The sequence below is a fragment of the Monodelphis domestica genome, chromosome 1, assembly GCF_027887165.1.
Source record: "Monodelphis domestica isolate mMonDom1 chromosome 1, mMonDom1.pri, whole genome shotgun sequence".
Classification (NCBI taxonomy): Eukaryota; Metazoa; Chordata; class Mammalia; order Didelphimorphia; family Didelphidae; genus Monodelphis; species Monodelphis domestica.
The window spans coordinates 730,100,925-730,106,272 of NC_077227.1; the positions used below are offsets into that span (position 1 = coordinate 730,100,925).

Here is a 5,348-nt window from a genome sequence, read left to right on the forward strand (position 1 = left end):
GATTTTGTAGACATTTGGAACTGTATTTCCCTTTTAATTATTTAATAATTCCCTTTTTAATTGAATACTTAATTTAATTATTATATTAATATATAGAAATGGTATTGACTTTTGAGGATTCATTTTATTTTGTGCTACTCTGATGAAGTCATTTTTCAATGGCTATTTTTATTGATCACTTAGGATTTTGAAAGTAAATCTCCATAACATTTTCAAAGATTCTTTTATCTCCTTTTTAATCTGCCTTTCTGCTTTTCTTTTGTTTTCCCCCTCTTTATTGTTATTGCTCACATTTTTAAATCTATATCAAATAAAAAATAGTCTGAGAGTCAATATCCTTGCTTTCCTCATGTGTTTACCAGAGAAATTTTAGTTTATTCTCTTTTCATATGATCTCTATATTTAATTTAATTTAGAAAATGTTTTGGGTATTCTTATTTTTATGAACAGTATACCTTAATCATTTCTGCAATTAAAGCTAGAACAGTAGAAATTTAAAATTTACATCTTTGCCTGTCAACTTCTCATAAATGTAATTAAATGGAACTACCTTTTATTCCATATTGTTCTCTTATGCTTTATCCAAATGGACATTTTGATAAGATGTTGCCATCTAATTTCACATAGGCTTTCTTGTCAACAATTTCACTTGGAAAGACCAGGTCTTCAAGGATTGAATCATACATGGTGGTCCGGTTATGGCTCTTGTGACAATTTTGATTTTTTTTTTCTGCTCATTCTTTTTTGACTTAGGGAGAATCTCTCCTCAGCAAGAAAGATCATATGTTTTCCACAGGATTTTTTCTCTATTTCACAAAATAGTCAAACAAATCTTCTGAAAAGATTTTAGATGAGGATTTGGAAGAAAAAAGATTATAGCTTTTCTGCCACCACCAGCTTCAATTTCCTAGACTGCTGTGATATTCAGCCCTCTTAAATGATTCTTTGAGTCAGAGTATATCTCCAAGCCTAACAGAGACTATGAAAAGTCAGAATCAAATTTTTCTTGCTTTTCACTATTGGACTTCTCTATCTTAGTGATGGAACTGAAATCCCTCACTGATCTCAAGTCTAGGAAGAGGAAGAACGCTCTTCAAAGCACCATTAATCTCAAGTAAAGAAAGACTAGGGGAAGGGCAGTGCTGAAGGGAACTGGTGAATAAAATCACAAGAGAAGCATTGAAATTCCCTGCCTTTCCTTGCAAGGAAATGGAGACCCTTGGAGCTGTATAAAAAAATGGTAACAAACCAGTTGTTTGGATGCTATCCTTTGTTCTTGGAAAGGATCCAAATTACATTACTAATGATGTCTTTTGACACATATAAATGGGATTCATGAGGCAGAGCTGTAAAAATTATCAACATCATTCTTTTTAGTAGAGTTCTCATCACAGCACTAGATTTAGCCACTTTTGTTGCTCCTAGAACAAATTGTTCTCCTCTCTTTCCACTGCAGGAAAGAATTCTGCATGGTTGGGGTAAATGCCATTCTAACTCCAGGTCTTTTGACTACCTTCAATCTGGGTAATATGTCTGTGGAGATAATTTACCACTCTGTTGCCCCTGTGTATGCTACCATTTCTTGGAGACACAGGTGAGAGTTGGATGGAAGTTGGATGCAAAGGATAATTAGTAGCCTGGAAAAGGTCTCAGCAAGCCCTGACACCTGAGGAGTTAGTCTCTTTGAATGCTTTCTATACACTAATCAATCAGTAGAAAGTTTGTAAATAAAAGGCTAAATTTTCTAAAACATCTTCACTTGTTTTGGCTGCAAGGGTATCAAAGGTTTGCAGAAGAATTGAGTGAGAAGAATATACAGATGCACATAATACTAGACTAAGAAGAGAACAACCAAACTAAAATAGGAGAAAGAGCAATATTTTATGAGTCAGAACACTGAGATCTACCTCTTTGTATCTCTGTGATTTTAATGAAATTACTCACATTTTCTACAATTCAGTTTCCTCAATTGTAAAATTAGGTAGTTGACTAGATGTCTTGTGATGTCCTTCCCAGGTCTAAATTTATCATTGTAGGAGACAACTTAGCTTATTTTAGAGATGTGGAAACTAAGATCAGGACAGGTGAATTAAGTTGCCTAGAACTTTCATATCTTGCCTACCCATTTCACTGATCTGAGTACTGTAAGAAACATGGCCATACCTAAAAAGAAAATTCTTACTCAATTGTGAAGTAGAAAAGCCCTTTATTAATATCCTTGCAAGAATAGGTACCTGACAGTAGGTTGGTAGCAGAGTTGAGGCAGGTACAGCAGTGTTGTGGGAGAGCATGATATTGACCTAGGCTGGGAAGGGCAGTCTTTCAAGAATGTCAATCTGATGAATATCTTTAAAAACAGATAAATTTATTTAGGTTAATGGCTAGAAGGTAGGTATAGAACCAAACTACCTCCCGAAAGAGAAAAAAGTTCAGGATTTTTATGTCCTAGAAGAATAGGGTCTTCATGACTTAGAAAAGAAAGTTGGGGAGGGGGGCAAACAACAGGGATTTACAAGGGGGAATAGGTGACAATAGAGAGGTGCCTTGGAGTCTGGAGGCATAAACATAGGTATGAATCAGTTTGTGATATCTTAGAGAAATAGTTGACTATTTACCTAAGGGCTTTGGGAAAAAAAAGATGCAACCTGAGGTTTGGGTATCTGGGAGAGGCACAAATACAATAACAGAAATCAAGAAATAAAAAAAAAAATTTAAAGACAAGTATCTCTGGTTATATTTCCTAAAGAGTTTAAGACTCCCAAGTTCTTTTGTTCAATGGAAGTTCCCATGATGGAGGAAATTCCCATGATGTACGTTGTCATTCATGTTGCATTTTCCCAGAGATATTGCTCTCAGAGCCTCAGAGCCTATCTTGGTGTGTGGTGGTGTTGGTTTCTGCACACATGATTCTGTGTGGTGACCATAAGAACTCTGTCTACCTTGTCCTGTTTAAAAACTTGTTCTATTTAACTACTGTAGTAGTTCTGTATTTTTCCAGGTTGACATATATGTGTTTGTGTGTTTATTTTTAATATTTTTAAATTTGTGGAACTTAAAATATTGCCTATAATATATTAGCTGTTTAATAATTTCTTATTGATTTGACATCCTCTGGATCCTACAAAAAATTGTCAAGTTAACTGGACCCCATTAGTTTCAGCTAGTTTTATGGCAGCAAAGAGTATTCCAGAAATCTTCTGAGGTAGATAGGGGCTTGGACGACAAGCCCTGGCTTCAGTCTTGGCATAGGTTTCCTCCTTACCTTTATCTGGAGGACATAGAAAATTTAGAAGCTTCCAGAGAGGGTTAGATTTCCCATCAGGAATTAGTGACATTCTTGTTTGGCTGAGTAAAGTAAATATTGTAAATTGATAGCTTCACAAGGAAAGAAACTGAGAAACTATCATCTTCATTGCAAATACCTCAGAAATTAGGACAAAAACATCTGGACAACAGCTGCTGTCAGTTTCTCTTTATCATTTGTGTTCTCTATTTTCATAACAATTTTCTCCTGGATTTTATGTAACATTGGAAGAGGGAATTGGATTATTATCATTATTTTAAAGGTGGGAAGAGGAAGAGAAGTATTTGGACAAACTATTATTATTGCATCTACTTAGGAAATTCCTCTTTCTATAAACTACTTGAGACTGGCTGAAAAATGATTTTCATTAGCTAATTTTTGAGGGAAGCCAGTGTATTTAGAGAAACAATTCTATCACACCAAAACAAAGGAATGAATGAATGCTCAGCTATCCCCAGAGAAGCATAAAGTACTATATTAGCCTTGTTCTGGGACCAAAACATGTTTGATAGTGGATATTGAGGAAAAGAACCTTAAAATTTACATTACTAAAATTATGTTCCATGTCCATAATAGAAAAAAAATCACTTCTTTTCTTTATCCTTTTTAACCCATTATCTCCTCTCCCCATTTCTCTTCTATTTCTTTTTAGGACTTTTCCCCTTCCATTCTTCCATTTCCCCTATCCCCAATCATTTTTCTTTCTTTTCCACTGTTATTTCCCAACTAATATCTCCTTTTCCTTCTGTTCCCTCTTCCTCAACATATTTTTTCTGTCTTATGAAAGGAGAGTTAGAAACATGTGTGGAATGAGCAGCTTGTCTAGGACTAAAGAAGTAATAAGTGTCTTTTGACATAGGTCAGAGGGAGTGATGCTGTCTCAGAGTGATAAGCAGTGGCTTTGACCTCCTTGGTTTAAAATAGAGACAGCAGAAGTGTGAGCTTTTTGGACTCACTTCATAAATATGCCCAGAGTAAGTTAGTGGATAGCCAAAAACTATGGTGACTGCCTTTGTACATTTAAATTGAGGGACAGTTATCAAGGTTGAAGAGTTAAAAAAGAGGCTAATGTTTCGGGAAATGCAATTTAGAAGATTAATAGGGAATGTTTATATTAACCTAAGAGGTTATTTTCCTTCATTCATGGCTCATTGAAAGAAATCTGGCTATGGAAAAGACTGAGGAAGTGCATACACACACACAGACACACACACATACTGGTTGAAAAGTTTCATTGTCACACCTATGAAAAGGATGAGAAAGGTAATGGCAATAGGAAGAAAAGGATTGAAATTGTCTGGAATCACAGGATGGGGACTATTTTCAAAGAACAGAGAGCTAGCACTTCCATTTCTGGACCAGATAAGATGGCCTAGATATAAGAAAATTTAGGTCCTTTTATTTGTTCAGGAAATGTGTAAAAGGAACAGAAATGGATAATTCCCTGATGGCCATATTCTCAATTATCAGCACTACATTGATGGAAAAAATAATTCAAGGTATAACCTGCTTGCTCATGTTTACAGAGTAATACAGAACTCCTAAAAGAAAGAGCTGATGTCAGTGACTCCTTTTTTTCCCCCAAGGGGTTTCAAAAGAATTGTTTTTCTTAAAATGACAGAATGGAATGAGGATAGAATTTAGGGTCATAAAGCCTGGGTCTGAACTCTGGTTATTGTGCTTCTTATCTGTGTGTTCTTGGGAAACTAACTCCCCTATCTATAGTTGAGTATCTGAAGTTTACTTATATATTTATTATATGTTTTATCAGCACCACAACCACAAAAACTAAAATACAATTAAACATTTAACTAATCAAGTACATTGACAAATTATGTACAAAATCACAGACTCCACATTTGATATGGGGCTATAGGCTTCCCCTAGATACCCCAAAAGCCCAGATTGTATTCCAGGTCAGAGTGCACATAAAAGATCCATTTTTCCTTTCATTCCTACAATGCCAGGTAAGGTGACTTTGAGTGAAGATCCCCTCTGGCCTCCCCACTCATTCTTGATGAGCAAAGATAGGTACCTCCTGGCT

General features: G+C 35.4%; 1 pseudogene; it reads right to left on the minus strand.

Moving 5' to 3' along the window:
- Positions 1 to 478: 478 nt before the first annotated feature.
- On the minus strand, positions 479 to 3,335 carry LOC100617170 (40S ribosomal protein S7-like; annotated as a pseudogene).
- Between the last annotated feature and the right edge of the window lie 2,013 nt (positions 3,336 to 5,348).